The sequence below is a fragment of the Scyliorhinus torazame genome, chromosome 2, assembly GCF_047496885.1.
Source record: "Scyliorhinus torazame isolate Kashiwa2021f chromosome 2, sScyTor2.1, whole genome shotgun sequence".
Classification (NCBI taxonomy): domain Eukaryota; kingdom Metazoa; phylum Chordata; class Chondrichthyes; order Carcharhiniformes; family Scyliorhinidae; genus Scyliorhinus; species Scyliorhinus torazame.
The window spans coordinates 67,864,231-67,879,641 of record NC_092708.1 but is presented as its reverse complement, the minus strand read 5'-3'; the positions used below and the strand labels follow the sequence as shown (position 1 = coordinate 67,879,641).

Sequence of the window (15,411 nt, the reverse complement as noted above, 5' to 3'; positions counted from 1 at the left end):
AACCTTCATCACCTAAAAGGACAAGGTTACCTACGTGTGGAAACATCATCATCACACACCAATCACATGCCATCGGGACCTGGACACACTCAGCACTCCGTCATCACCGCTGGGTCAGGATTCTGTGGGACTCCCTTCACCACATGGTATGCAGCAGTTCAAGATTAACGTCCACAACCACCTCCTGTAGGCAAATTAGGGATATTCAATAAATTTGTGCCTTGCGAGGTCAACACCCTATGAATTGCCATACTTCGCAAGATATAAGTCAAGCCTTGAAAAATCTTTCCAAAAACGGAGGTTGACTCATTTGCCACGTAGAAAATGTGAACAAGCTGTGTTAGTTTAGGCAGTCGCCATCGTGAAACGTGAAGAAATCAGTACACCGATAATTCTGATTCAATCAATGTGACATGATGCAAGCATGCCTTTAACCAGATCAAAACCATTAAAAAATCTGTCAAATTTGTTAATTTCAGCATCCAACTCAAATAGTTCATTGAATTCATTGTGAGTCACTTTGGCTGTGGCATCATTGGAATGATCCCATGCTGGAGCACATCTGACGCTTTAATTTTCAGAATCATCTCTCCACAACAAATAATCCATGGCATCCATTGAATTGGACATCCTGCATTTTTGAACAATCTGTCAACAGTTTGTGCATTAATTGCAAATCCCCTGGTACCAACCACTGCTTGGGTCACCACAACCATTGAAGAATATAGAATAGTGCAGACCCAATTCCTGATTAGCTTCACAATGTCCAGATATCCAGAGGGGGTTGAAAACAGGCATTTGTTTCCCTCATTTGGATACATAACAATCTGGCACTAGTTTAGGGTGGCTTGCCAAGGAGCAATTTCTACCATGTTAATTTTGTTCCAAAGAACTTATAGGAGGCAGATTAAGAAATGGTTTTGGATAAGTTCCTGCTATGGCTTTGCTTCAATAGTTGTTCAAAATGCAGATCAGTATATTCAACCTGTGTGATATTGATTATGGTGAATCATCAGATGAGATGTAGAAAGTGTGACATCTGGAATCTGAAAGGAAGTATATGTGTATAAATATACACATTATATGTATATAATAGAATCATAGAATCCCTACAGTCCAAGGGAGACCATTTGGCCCATCGAGTCTGCACCGACCCTCTGAAAGATATTTCAGTAAGCTCAGGGAAGGTGGTAAAAGAGGGGGAGGGGTGGCATTGTTAGTCAAGGACAATATTACGGTGGCAGAAAGGACGTTTGATGAGGACTCGTCTACTGAGGTAGTATGGGCTGAGGTTAGAAACAGGAAAGGAGAGGTCACCCTGTTAGGGGTTTTCTATAGGCCTCTGAAAAGTTTCAGAGATGTAGAGGAAAGGATTGCAAAGATGATTCTGGATAGGAGCGAAAGCAACAGGGTAGTTGTTATGGGGGACTTTAACTTTCCAAATATTGACTGGAAACGCTATAGTTTGAGTACTTTAGATGGGTCCGTTTTTGTCCAATGTGTGCAGGGGGGTTTCCTGACACAGTATGTAGATAGGCCAACGAGAGGCGAGGCCGTATTGGATTTGGTACTGGGTAATGAACCAGGACAGGTGTTAGATTTGGAGGTAGGTGAGCACTTTGGTGATAGTGACCACAATTCGATTACGTTTACTTTAGTGATGGAAAGGGATAGGTATATACCGCAGGGCAAGATTTATATCTGGGGAAAGGCAATTATGATGCGATAAGGCAAGACTTAGGATGCATCGGATGGAGAGGAAAACTGCAGGGGATGGGCACAATGGAAATGTGGAGCTTGTTCAAGGAACAGCTACTGCGTGTCCTTGATAAGTATGTGCCTGTCAGGCAGGGAGGAAGTGGTCGAGCAAGGGAACCGTGGTTTACTAAGGCAGTCGAAACACTTGTCAAGAGGAAGAAGGAGGCTTATGTAAAGATGAGACATGAAGGTTCAGTAAGGGCGCTCGAGAGTTATAAGTTAGCTAGGAAGGACCGAAGGAGAGAGCTAAGAAGAGCCAGGAGGGGACATGAGAAGTCTTTGGCAGGTAGGATCAAGGATAACCCTAAAGCTTTCTATAGATATGTCAGGAATAAAAGAATGACTCGGGTAAGAGTAGGGCCAGTCAAGGATAATAGTGGGAAGTTGTGCTTGGAGTCCGAGGAGATAGGAGAGGTGCTAAATGAATATTTTTTCGTCAGTATTCACACAGGAAAAAGACAATGTTGTCGAGGAGAATACTGAGATTCAGGCTACTAGACTAGAAGGGCTTGAGGTTCATAAGGAGGAGGTGTTAACAATTCTGGAAAGGGTGAAAATAGATAAGTCCCCTGGGCCGGATGGGATTTATCCTAGGATTCTTTGGGAAGCTAGGGAGGGGATTGCTGAGCCTTTGGCTTTGATCTTTAAGTCATCTTTGTCAACAGGAATAGTGCCAGAAGACTGGAGGATAGCAAATGTTGTCCCCTTGTTCAAGAAGGGGAGTAGAGACAACCCCGGTAACTATAGACCAGTGAGCCTTACTTCTGTTGTGGGCAAAATCTTGGAAAGGTTTATAAGAGATAGGATGTATAATCATCTGGAAAGGAATAATTTGATTAGACATAGTCAACACGATTTCGTGAAGGGTAGGTCGTGCCTCACAAACTTTATTGAGTTCTTTGAGAAGGTGACCAAACAGGTGGATGAGGGTAAAGCAGTTGATGTGGTGTATATGGATTTCAGTAAAGCGTTTGATAAGGTTCCCCACGGTAGGCTACTGCAGAAAATATGGAAGCATGGGATTCAGGGAGATTTAGCAGTTTGGATCAGAAATTGGCTAGCTGGAAGAAGACAAAGGGTGGTGGTTGATGGGAAGTGTTCAGACTGGAGTTCAGTTACTAGTGGTGTACCACAAGGATCTGTTTTGGGGCCACTGCTGTTTGTCATTTTTATAAATGACCTGGAGGCGGACGTAGAAGGATGGGTGAGTAAATTTGCAGATGACACTAAAGTCGGTGGAGTTGTGGACAGTGCGGAAGGATGTTACAAGTTACAGAGGGACATAGATAAGCTGCAGCACTGGGCTGAGAGGTGGCAAATGGAGTTTAATGCAGAAAAGTGTGAGGTGATTCATTTTGGAAGGAATAACAGGAAGACAGCGTACTGGGCTAATGGTAAGATTCTTGGCAGTGTGGATGAGCAGAGAGATCTCGGTGTCCATGTACATAGATCCCTGAAAGTTGCCACTCAGGTTGAGAGGGTTGTTAAGACGGCGTACGGTGTGTTAGCTTTTATTGGTAGAGGGATTGAGTTTCGGAGCCATGAGGTCATGTTGCAGCTGTACAAAACTCTGGTGCGGCCGCATTTGGAGTATTGCGTGCAATTCTGGTCACCGCATTATAGGAAGGATGTGGAAGCATTGGAAAGGGTGCAGAGGAGATTTACCAGAATGTTGCCTGGTATGGAGGGAATATCTTATGAGGAAAGGCTGAGGGACTTGAGGCTGTTTTCGTTAGAGAGAAGAAGGTTAAGAGGTGACTTAATTGAGGCATACAAGATGATCAGAGGATTGGATAGGGTGGACAGTGAGAGCCTTTTTCCTCGGATGGTGATGTCTAGCACGAGGGGATATAGCTTTAAATTGAGGGGAGATAGATATAAGACAGAGGTCAGAGGTAGGTTCTTTACTCAGAGAGTAGTAAGGGTGTGGAATGCCCTGCATGCAACAGTAGTGGACTCGCCAACACTAAGGGTATTCAAATGGTCATTGGATAGACATATGGACATAGATAAGGGAATAGTGTAAATGCGCTTTAGAGTGGTTTTACAGGTCGGCGCAACATTGAGGGCCGAAGGGCCTGTACTGCGCTGTAATGTTCTATGTTCTATGTTCACTCTACCTAGGCCCACGCCCCCACCCTATCCCCGTAACCCAGTAACACCACTTAACCTTTTGAACACTAAGGGGTGATTTATCATGGTCAATCCACCTAACCTAATCTTTGGACTGTGGGAGGAAATGGGAGCACCCGGAGGCAACCCACACAGACACGGGTAGAACATGCAAACTCCACACAGACAGTCACCCAAGGCTGGAATTGAACCCGGGTCCCTGGCAGCAGTGCTAACCACTGTGCCACCATGCCGCCCATGGTGGCAATATATATTTAATATGTATAAAATAATAAAATATGAGGTGAGCATTCTCTTGAATGACTGCTTTATTCTGGCTTTTTATAAGGATGCCAAACTGTAATATTTCATAATTGTAGTTTCACTTTCAACATGTGTCATTGTTCAGGTGAATATGAGGGACGAAGCTCACCACAGATAATCACTCCCTGCAACATAAATTTGAACGTGCTGAAGTGAATGCCCCTGGGACGGCTGAGATATCTCCTGACAAATAACAGTTATTTTTTAAAGTAGAGGTGTACGTACTTTAAATTGTCTTAACTGTGAACGAAGAGTGTCGGTTATGAAGTCAAGCTCAAAAATTTGGAATTCTCTTCCCTGGAACAGATGCGTTTAAAATGGAACCCTGTAGAGACCTATTAAACTATGAGAATAAATCTAGGGAAAGATTGTTTCTGCTGGTTGCTAATTGATAATGTTGCCGATTTAGGATTATCATTGGAACCACAAAACGGGAATTTGCAAGCTATTTTCACACCATAGGCCATTTGGTCATGGAATGCGTTTCGCAAGTGGCTACAGATGCAGAGACCAAAATGTTATTTTTAAAATAAATTTAGAGTACCCAATTCATTTTTTTTCAATTAAGGGGCAATTCAGTGTGGCCAGTCCACCTAGCTTGCACATCTTTTGGGTTGTGGGGGCGAAACCCACGCAAACAAGGGGTGAATGTGCAAACTCCACACGGACTGTGTCCCAGGGCCGGGATCGAACCTGGGACCTCGGCGCCGTGAGGCCACAGTGCTAACCCACTGCGCCACCGTGCTGCCGACCAAAATGTTCTTAACAGAACTGAATAGATATTTGGAAAGAAAGAATATGCAAGGTTGCAGAGAAAAGTCTAGAAAACTGAATTAGAGTAGATAACTCCAATTGAAGAGCTAACACTGACCTAACAAACAATGGCTGAATGGTCTATGGAGGGGAAAATGGATATGGACCGAAAACAGGCAAAGGGATGCAGACCCATTTGTTGTGATGCAGGGAGCACGCAAACTTTGGGCTGAAAATCTGCATTATATTGGCACGCAGTCCAGCACAAATTATGCTGCTGAGTAGCTGCATGCTTCAGCAGGTGGCCCAAATTCATGAAAAGCTAGCACCACTTAAAGCTAGCTTGCTCTAGTTCAGTACAGCTCTGCAGCTTTTAAAGGGAATTAAGCTGAATTCTAGCTAAAGTAGATGCTGAAACTGTTGCACACAACATTCTAAGAGTGAAAATGACACAACAGAGTAGAGGGCTCCAATGTTTTCTGATGCCGCAGTGGAGGCCTGGGTCAGAAAATGTACAGAGGGGAAATGCTCTCCATCCAGAGGGGGCCAGGCAGACACGCAGAAGGAATTGACAGCAGGGAGTCATTGCTATCAACACAAGCAGTCTAGTGCTGAGGACCTGGATGCAGTGCAGGAAGAAGTTGAATGACCTTGGGCGGGATTCTCCACACCCACGCCGAAGTGGCCGCGCTGTCGTGAACGCCGTCGAGGTTCACGACGGCACGGAACGGCCCTGGTCCCGACCGAGTCAGGCCCTGACAATGGGCCAGGATCGGGGCCGCGTCATCTACACGCGCCAGGCCTTGTCACCCGCGTAAAAGCGGCGCCGCATAGATGACGCGGCCGCATAACGGACGTCATCCGCGCGTGCGTGGTTGCCGTCCACTCTAAGTCTGCCCCGCAAGAAGATGGGGGACAGATCTTGCAGGGCCGCGGAAGGAAGGAGGTCCTCCTTCAGAGAGGACGGCCCGACGATCGGTGGACACCGATTGCGGGCCACCCCACATTCCAGGTAAAGCCCGGTGCAGGGCCCCCCCTCGCCACCCTACAGGCCGCCCTCCCAGCGTTCACGCACCGCCCACGACTGCAGCGACCAGGTGTGGATGGTGCCGGGGGGAGCCAGCCGTTTTGGCCTGGCCGCTCAGCCCATCCGGGCCTCAGAAAAGCGGGGGTGCCGGAGAATCGCCATTTTCGGTGTCTCCGGCGATTCTCCGGCCTGCGGCCCGCGAAACTTGACTGGGCCGTTCCTGTCGCTTGGGAGAATCGCGGGAGGGCGTCGGACCGGCGTCCCCGGAAATTCTGGCGGCCCAGGCGATTCTCCCAACCGGCATGGGAGTGGAGAATCGCGTCCCTTACATTTGAAGTCAAGGGGCAAAATTCTCCGATATCGGCGCGATGTCCGCCAACTGGCGCCCAAAACGGCGCAAATCAGTCGGGCATCGCGCCGCCCCAAAGGTGCAGAATTTTCCGCATCTTTGGGGGCCGAGCCCCAACCTTAAGCGGCTAGGCCGGCGCCGGACGAATTTCTGCCCCGCCAGCTGGGGGAAAAGGCCTTTGGTGCCCCGCCAGCTGGCGCGGAAATGACATCTCCGGGCGGCGCATGCGCGGGAGCGTTAGCGGCCACTGACGGCATTCCCGCGCATGCGCAGTGGAGGGAGTCTCTTCCGCCTCTGCCATGGTGGAGACCGTGGCGAAGGCGGAAGGGAAAGAGTGCACCCACGGCACAGGCCCGCCCGCGGATCGGTGGGCCCCGATCGCGGGCCAGGCCACCGTGGGGGCACCCCCCGGGGCCAGATCGACCTGTAGGACCCCGGAGCCCGCCCGCGCCACCTCATCCCGCCGGTAAGGTAGGTGATTTAATCTACGCCGGCGGGACAGGCATTTTAGCGGCGGGACTTCGGCCCATCGGGGCCGGAGAATCGCGGGGGGGCCCACCAACCGCTGTATCCACCAACCGCACAGCACCCACCGCCGAATATCCGGTGCCGGAGAATTTGGCAACCGGCAGGGGCGGGATTCACGCCAGCCCCCGGCAATTCTCCGACCTGGCCGGGGGGCGGGGGGGGGGGTGCCGGGGGGGGGGGGGGGGGGGGGGTGTCGGAGAATCTCGCCCAAGATCAGTGAATATATCTTCAAATGCCATGTCCTTAGAAATGAACCCCTGGCCTCACAAACTATTCCATTCACTATCCCTATTTTGCTTAACTAACATTTTATAATAAGCATGACTCATACTTCACATTCATAGCTTCACCTCCCCCTCAGATTCTTATCTCTGTTGCAATCTTCACACCCACGTCTCACCTCTTGAGCACCTTGCCAGTTATTGAGCTGTAAAAGGCACTGCACCCAAAAGCACTGCGTCACACTCACTGTCACACTTTTAGGATATGGTGGCACTCTTTAGCAGGCAGCAATAGCTAACTGGAGGGGAAGGGACACGGCTGCCAGTCCTTACCCCCATGGAACAGAAGTATTTGCAATCATTAGTTTGGTCACTGCTGAGGCCATGGGCAGGAAAGGGACTGAAACTCTCAAAGATGCCAGTATGTCCCTCCCTAATCCACCTTCTCATCTTGCACCTTCCCCATCATTCCTTAACCTCTATGATTTACAAACTGCATGGTATAAGCATGTACCTTTTTTGCTCCCTTGGCCCTCGCTACAACCCTACCCTTCTTCTTTTAAATACCCAGGAACTGTCAACTGACGGTCAATAGTGCAGGAGTGAGCGAGAGTGCCAAAAGGGGCAGGATGCTGGTGGTGAAGAAACACTGTAACTCAATCTCACACCGGCTGCCACCTCCTCAGACACTGACACAGCACATTATTCAGAGGATAGCTGAGAGGCCATCGCTGCATGTGGTGATTCATTGTGTATGAGTGTGTGAGTAACGGGCAGCCAGGGCAGAGGGAAAGGGTCACACAGATTCCAGCTAACTGGAGGGTGAGGGTGTACATGAGTTCTGCTCCAGAGGACTTATGGTTGGCATGATGGCACAGTGGTTAGCACTGCTGCCTCAGAGCTCCAGGTCCCAGGTTCAATTGCCGTCTTGGGTCACTGTCTAGGCACGTTCTCCCTGTGTCTGTGTGGGTTTCCTCCAGGTGCTCTGGTTTCCTCCCACAGTCCAAAGATGTGCAAGTTAGGTTGATTGGCCATTCTAAATTGCCCCTTAGGGTCCAAAAGGTTAGATAGGGTCACTGGGTTACAGGGATAGAGTGGTGGCATGGGTTTAAGTAGGATGCCCTTTCCAATGGGCGGTGCAGACCCGATTGGCCAAATGGCCTCCTTCTGCACTGTAAATTCTATGATCATCCACGACTCAGATTAATAATGATAATAATCTTTATTAGTGTTGATGAGAATTTAAATGGGGTGAGGTACAGAATGCTGATGAGCTGGCAGATTGAAATTTCTGCTGCTTTGGGAGGCCTGCCGTTGTGTTGGGCGCTCTGGATCCGTGGAACACATACAGGTCACCAACACTTGAAATAGTGCAACACTATGTTATTGAGTCATTAACTGTTTAACATACTCTCACTGTTAACACGATATTAGCTTTAACTAAAGACTTTTGCCTTGTCCTAACCAGGTGATGCACTCAGCACATGGTGAATGTCTGTGCTGCAGGCTGTGAGCTCTGTCCTACTAGGAAGCTGCAGCTCGAATGAGCGGGAACTCTGATGCCCCTGTCTTTTTAGTGCGTGTGCTCTAACTGGTGATTGGCTGCGGTGTTGTGTGTGTTGATTGGTCCCACTGTGTGTCCATCAGTGTGTGTGTTTGCACCATGATATATTGGTGCAAACACCAGAAAATCTATGATTACTGTCAAGGAGCATGGAGGAGTCTGGCACTAGTTTGGCTTTATGTATGCCTTGGAGCACGAACTTTACAGCAAAAAAGTAGTAACTAATTCCATGAGAAAAATTTAGCCTCAACTATGATAGAGCACCTGATGGCTAATGTCTCAGCTTCCCTTGTAACATCAACAGAAGCCACCCAATATCTCAGTGCTGCTGTGCATATTCAGACCCAGGTTATGAAATCCCAGCTTGATATCCTGCAGACTAAAAATGCTGTCATCACAGCTCCCAGAGACCACTGCTCGAACAGATTACTGGGATTGCTCAGGCACTATCTGGGAGTGTGTCAATGGCTCTGTGGAGCAAAACCTTGCTTTTTTTCTTTCACGATGATGACATTCATTCTCCCACCACTGCCACTTACTGTATCCTCTCAGCCGTCCAGCTCAGACAGCTGTCATCTGCATGTTGAAGTGGTGTAGTCCAAAGCCAGGCCTTTTAGTGTCATATTGCTTGGAGTAATCCTATAAGGCAATCTGCACCCTCCTGTACTTCCAGGAAGCATGATAAAGCCAGGGCGATAGCACCATGTGGGAACACTGCATCACACAAAGGTATCGGCAAGATAGGCATTTAGAGAATGCATAAGGGTGATTTATTTGTTTTTTGTATGGAATATTGGATGGTTTGTTTGACAAAGCTGGTTTGGAATTGTTGTTCTGTTGTGGCTCTTATTTCAACATTGTGGTCAAGAGACTGTTGTCATCAATGAAGGAAAATGAAAGAATGTGACTGCTGGTGATCAGGGATTTGTGGTTGTGTTTAAAGGCACCATAAGTAGATAAGCCAATCAAGGACAGCCCAACCAGAAAGGGAATTTGTTGGTTGTCTTCTCCCTTCCTCTTCATCCTCACCCCTTCCCTCTCTTTGGCTGTTGGATGTATCTTTGCTGGCAAGATCAGCACCCTCATGATTGTGAAGTTATGTAGGAGACAGCAGACCAAGACATATTGTGAAGCACACTCTGGCAAGAACTGTGAGGCTTTTTCACAGCAGTCCAGGCAGCTAAACTGTTGCGTGGCTACTACAATCTTCTGCCTGGTGATATTTTACCATGATTCTCATTGCCAGAGTGATGTGGTTGGGTCATGCACTGGAGTCATAAGCCAGGTGGCCAGCGATGGTCCTTGCCATCCATCAGTCACCCTCAGGTTTGATGTGTGTCTGCGTGGGTTTCGCCCCCACAACCCAAAAATGTGCAGTGTAGGTGGATTGGCCACACTAAATTGCCCCTTAATTGGAAAAAATAATTGGGTAATCTAAATTTATTTTAAAAAAAGGTTTGATGTGTGACTGAAATACTGAGGGAGTAGTGAACCCATGCAGGATAAAGGCATAATGGCTGCTGCCAGGATATTGGGCAATCACCTGAATGATATACCGAGCATGGTCATGCACCAGTTACATTTAGAGATTGAAACATTTTGTCAGCATTTAGGTGTGATACCTAAAAATCCATACACCATGGTCAAGCTCAAATGCAGTATGTCAACTTCTCTTCGGTCAGAAAAATAATAATCTATCCCCTTTCGTGCCATGGTACGAGCGGAGGGGCTCGTTGGTGTAGGGGTATGATTCTCGCTTTGGGTGTCTCGGTGTCGAGATTTGCGAAAGATCCCAGGCGAGCCCTTTGATAAGGTTTTCTGAAAAGGGCAGCACGGTAGCATAGTGCTTAGCACAATTGCTTCACAGCTCCAGGGTCCCAGGTTCGATTCCCGGCTTGGTTCACTGTCTGTGCGGAGTCTGCACGTTCTCCCCGTGTGTGCGTGGGTTTCCTCCGGGTGCTCCGGTTTCCTCCCACAGTCCAAAGATGTGCAGGTTAGGTGGATTGGTCATGCTAAAATTGCCCTAGTGTCCAAAATTGCCCTTAGTCTTGGGTCGGGTTACAGGGTTGTGGGGATAGGGTGGAGGTGTGAGATCGGGTAGGGTGCTCTTTCAAAAGAGCCGGTGCAGACTCGATGGGCCGAATGGCCTCCTTCTGCACTATAAATTCTATGAAAAAGGTTGGGATTTTACCTGGTCATGGGACCCTCATACCCACACCCCCAACCCATCTGGGGTGCAAGTCTCACCTCCGAGAGTTGCTGATGTAGCCAGCAGCTCTCTGCAGGCATTCCTGAAAGCCAAGGAGCCATAGATTTGGAGATCCAGGTAAGTCTGGGGTTCACACGGGCCAGGCTGGCTTGAGTGAAGAGCCCTGTTCAGGAGGGGAACTCACAGAGGAGGACACTACCATTGGGGAGTACAAGACACTGGCTTCTGTTGGCTGCACAATGGGTTTCTTCCGGATGCTCCAATTTCCTGCCACAGTCCAAAGGTGTGCAGGTTAGGTGGATTGGCCTTGATAAATTGCACCTTATGTCCAGGGTTGTGCAGTTTAGGTTACTGGGATAGGGTGGGGTGGGCAGGGGCCTGGACCTGGGTGGAGTGCTCTCCTTCTGCACTGTCGGCATTCTGTGACTTAAGGACCTCAGTAGGCCCGAGACAGGGCAAGTTGTAAAATACCAGTGAGGTGGGTAGGCGGCAGATATGGCACCAGATTTTACTCTCCACTCCACCTCCAGGCTGCCAGCTAGCTCCCTGAGATGCCATAAAGTTCCACCCAAAGTGTGGCAGTCTGCAGTAGTGGCCGTTGAACTGGGCCCGTTCGAGATGTCATGTGCTGCAGTCGGGCAGGATCCTGACATGAAGAAGTTCTTTAGCCACAGTCACCTTCGCAGCCACTGGTAATGCCACACTTGCCTTTCTTTGAGGCTATAGGTCTGTCTGCAAGAGGTCGCGGATTTTCATTTGCATCTCCTTTGTGAAATAGAGATGGTGCACACACTCCTCCTGGAAGACTTGAGTAGGCACAACTTCCTGCTGACATCCCTTCTCCCCATCCTCCTCCTACCTCTGCAAGCTTTTCTTCTTTTTTGCTGCCTGTGCTCTATCACGCTTTTTTGCCACAGGCAAAAATGGACGGCAACTACCGCACCCATGACTTGGAGCAAGTGATCTGACCAGAATCTTTAAAGTCAGAAGGAAGACACTTTTCACATGCAGCACCAATCTTGTCAACTTCACCAACTTTAAACAGCAGTAGAAAGCGCACAGCACACCCACACATTCAGAGAGTGCCAATTGAAACAAATCAGCATCTAACCTGAAAATATTTGATGATCCCTTTATAGTGTGCTGATCAGTGGGTCCTTCCTGCTGCTGTGCCTGTTTAATTGAGGGAATGAACAGAAGTGTTGAGTGTAGTAATCTCTGTATATGTCAATACAGGATTAGTTAATGTGCAGTCAGTACAGTCAGATGATCACGAGAGGACAACACTAACAGGGAGTATATAAGCAAGCTCAAGCAGTTTTCCCGCTCTTCTCTTTGTGTGCATTGTAGCTAGAGGATAGAATTGTGACCAGCTCAGAATGCAGAGTATTATATTTATTGTTAATTTAATTTACTCTTTGTTAATTCAACTGCTAGTCAAAGTATTAAAGTAAAGAAATCACAAGTATATTATTTTGTTACTCAATAAATAATTTGTCATCAACTGGAAGATTTAAGAGTGTTTATCATCAAGTTAAGTATAACTCGGCAAGACAAATGAGTAGTATATATATTACACCCCTTTAACATAACATTGAGGTCAAAAATGGCAATGCAGACATCAAATCAGTGTTACTTGTTCAATGGCGTCACATTCTGCTTACTGTGCACATTTCTGGTGCATTCTGTTAATGCCAATACTACTGACCTCGCCAAAAATATGTCAACCACAGGCTGCTTCGAAAATGTGTGTGCATAATTCAGGTGCCTTATTCATGTCACAACAGCACACAAGTGCTGAAACTTTGGATATTATGGAGCCAAATTCTGTGGCTTCTGATTCTACAACTCTAGGTTTTTGCTGTTCACATTGGAGTGCAAGGCCCATTGTAAAGCTTCCTGGTGGGGCATTTTCCTTTCAAAGCTGCTCCCCACTTATGGATGTAATAGTGAACACTGAGGAGCTGCTGATGCTCCCTAATCAAAATAAATTATCCTTTTACTGATTAAGCATATCTTTGTAACAGTAATTGAATTTCAGTTTATGGGAGTTGGTTAAGCCAGTTGGTTGGATGGCTGGTTCGTGATGTGGTGAGATGCCAACAGTATCTGCTCAATTCCCATACCGGCGGAGGTTATCCATGAAGGCCCGCTCAACCTTGCCCCTTGCCTGAGGTGTGGTGACCCTCGGGTTAAATTACCACCAGCCAGCTCTCTCTCTCAAAAGACAGTAGTTTTTGGTCCTCAGGGACTATGGCGACTTTCATTATTCAAATTTCAATCTGTTCCATTCAAGATATTTTTCTAATTAACTTCATAATCCAAACAAATCACCGAGTGGATATTGAGTGGTTTCTTTTGTGAGTATTGAATACCCTTTAATGACCTTTGCATCTCTAACTCAAGACTTAATTAAAGTTAATTTCCGATTTTGATATATCTCTTCCCTGTGTCACTGCTTTCCTTTTATGTTTAGTTCTAATTCTCCAACTGTTTGACCACCTATGGATATGACATGAATAATTCAGGAATACATTGTGGAGTTGTAGGAATGTGCAATGAAAGTGCACTTTACATTCGAGGCTGTGCTTGATTTTCTATTTCAACATTTTAGTACAAGTGGTTTGTCAGCTGTGACCTTACTGTCTGTTTTTCAATTTTTGCCTGGAGCTAAGTAATAAAGAAAATATCTCCTTTGATAAATCTTCTTGAGTTGATGACCAGATCAATACTTGGTGTGTTTGTGATACAAAATATCTAACAAGAGGCGGCATGGTGGCACGCTGGTTAGCACTGCTGGCTCACTGCATCAGGGACCCGGGTGACTGTGCAGAGTTTGTACATTCGAGTTTTTACATTCTCTTCGTGTCTGCATGGGTTTCCTTTGGGTGTTCCTGTTTCCTCCCACAGTCCAAAGAGGTACAAGCTAGATGGATTGGCCATGATCCATTCATGCGGTTACAGGGATAGGGTGGGGGAGCGGGTCTAAGTAAAGTGTTCTTTCAAAGGGTTGGTGCTGACTCGATAGGCCAAATGGCCTTCTTCTGCACTTAAGGATTGATCTTATTGAAATGCATAACATGCTGAGTGTATTTTACAGGCTGGATGACAGGAAAATGTTTGCTCTTGTGGGGAAGACGAGAACTAGGGGACACCGTCTAAAAGTAAGAAGGTTTCCATTTATGATAGGGATGAGTGGATTTCTTTTATCTCTCTCAGGGGATTGTTAGTCTGTGGAACTCTTTACACCGGAAAACGGTGGAGGCAGGATCATTGGATTTATTCAAGGCTGAGTTAGATAGGTTTTTAATAAGCAAGGGAGTCAGGGGGCGAAATTCTCACCCAACGGCGGGATGTCCGCCGACTGGCGCCACAGCCGGCGCCAATCAGACAGGCATCGCGCCGGCCCAAAGGTGCGGAATGCTCCGCATCTTTGGCGGCCTAGCCCCAACATTGAGGGGCTAGGCCGACGCCGGAGGGATTTCCGCCCCGCCAGCTGGTGGAAATGGCGTTTGTTTCCCCGCCAGCTGGCGCGGGAATGCGGCGCATGCGCGGGAGCGTCAGCGGCCGCTGTCAGTTTCCCGGTGCATGCGCGGGAGCGTCAGCGGCCGCTGTCAGTTTCCCGCGCATGCGCAGTGGGGAGAGTCTCTTCCGCCTCCGCCATGGTGGAGGCCATGGCGGAGGCTGACGGGAAAGAGTGCCCCCACGGCACAGGCCCGCCCGCGGATCGGTGGGCCCCGATCGCGCGCCAGGCCACCGTGGGGAAACCCCCCGGGGTCAGATCGCCCCGCCCCCCCCCCAGGACCCCGGAGCCCGCCCATGCCGCCTGGTCCCGCCGGTAAATACCAGGTTTGATTTACGCCGGCGGGACAGGCAATTTCTGGGCGGGACTTCGGCCCATCCGCGCCGGAGAATCCAGCGGGGGGTCCCGCCAACCGGCACAGCCGGATTCCCGCCCCCGCCCAATCTCCGGGAGCGGAGACTTCGGCGGGGGCGGGGGCGGGATTCACGGCAGCCAACGGCCATTCTCCGACCCGGCGGGGTGTCGGAGAATGACGCCCAGGGTTCTGGATGGCAGGCAGGAAAGTGGAGTTGAGGTGACAACCTGATCAGCCATGATCCTATCAAATGGCAGGGCAGGCTCAACGGACTGAATGCACTCTCCCTGCTCTGAAGTCCTATGTTTCTATGTGAACCTTAGTTACACCTTATTCAACAAATGCAACTTTTTCCAGGGTTTTCAGAGCGAAAGACTGGAAGATCTCACCAATTCATGACTGTATTGGAGTTGGCATTCTGTACTGAACTTAAACAGCATACCTTTCGGAGGAGCATTGGCTCAATAACAACAACTTCTAGATTTCCATCTTGTTCTGTGCATGCCAAACACCTAAAATCATTATCAGTCTCAGATGACGAACGTGGACCGCAGATTCCGGCCATTACAAACAGAAAGCTTTGCTTTTGGCATAAGCTCTAACTGGCGTTACGTTTTGAATTATTTTCTCCCTTAATATGCATGTTTTGAAAGTACCAGCGTGTTCGGATATGCTTTAGATTTATTAA

General features: G+C 48.2%; 1 protein-coding gene across 2 annotated transcripts in view; it reads left to right on the top strand.

Moving 5' to 3' along the window:
- Positions 1-15,411, top strand: part of thsd7ba (thrombospondin, type I, domain containing 7Ba) — a 1,603,431-nt gene that overhangs the window by 1,335,914 nt on the left and 252,106 nt on the right. The window lies entirely within an intron of this gene.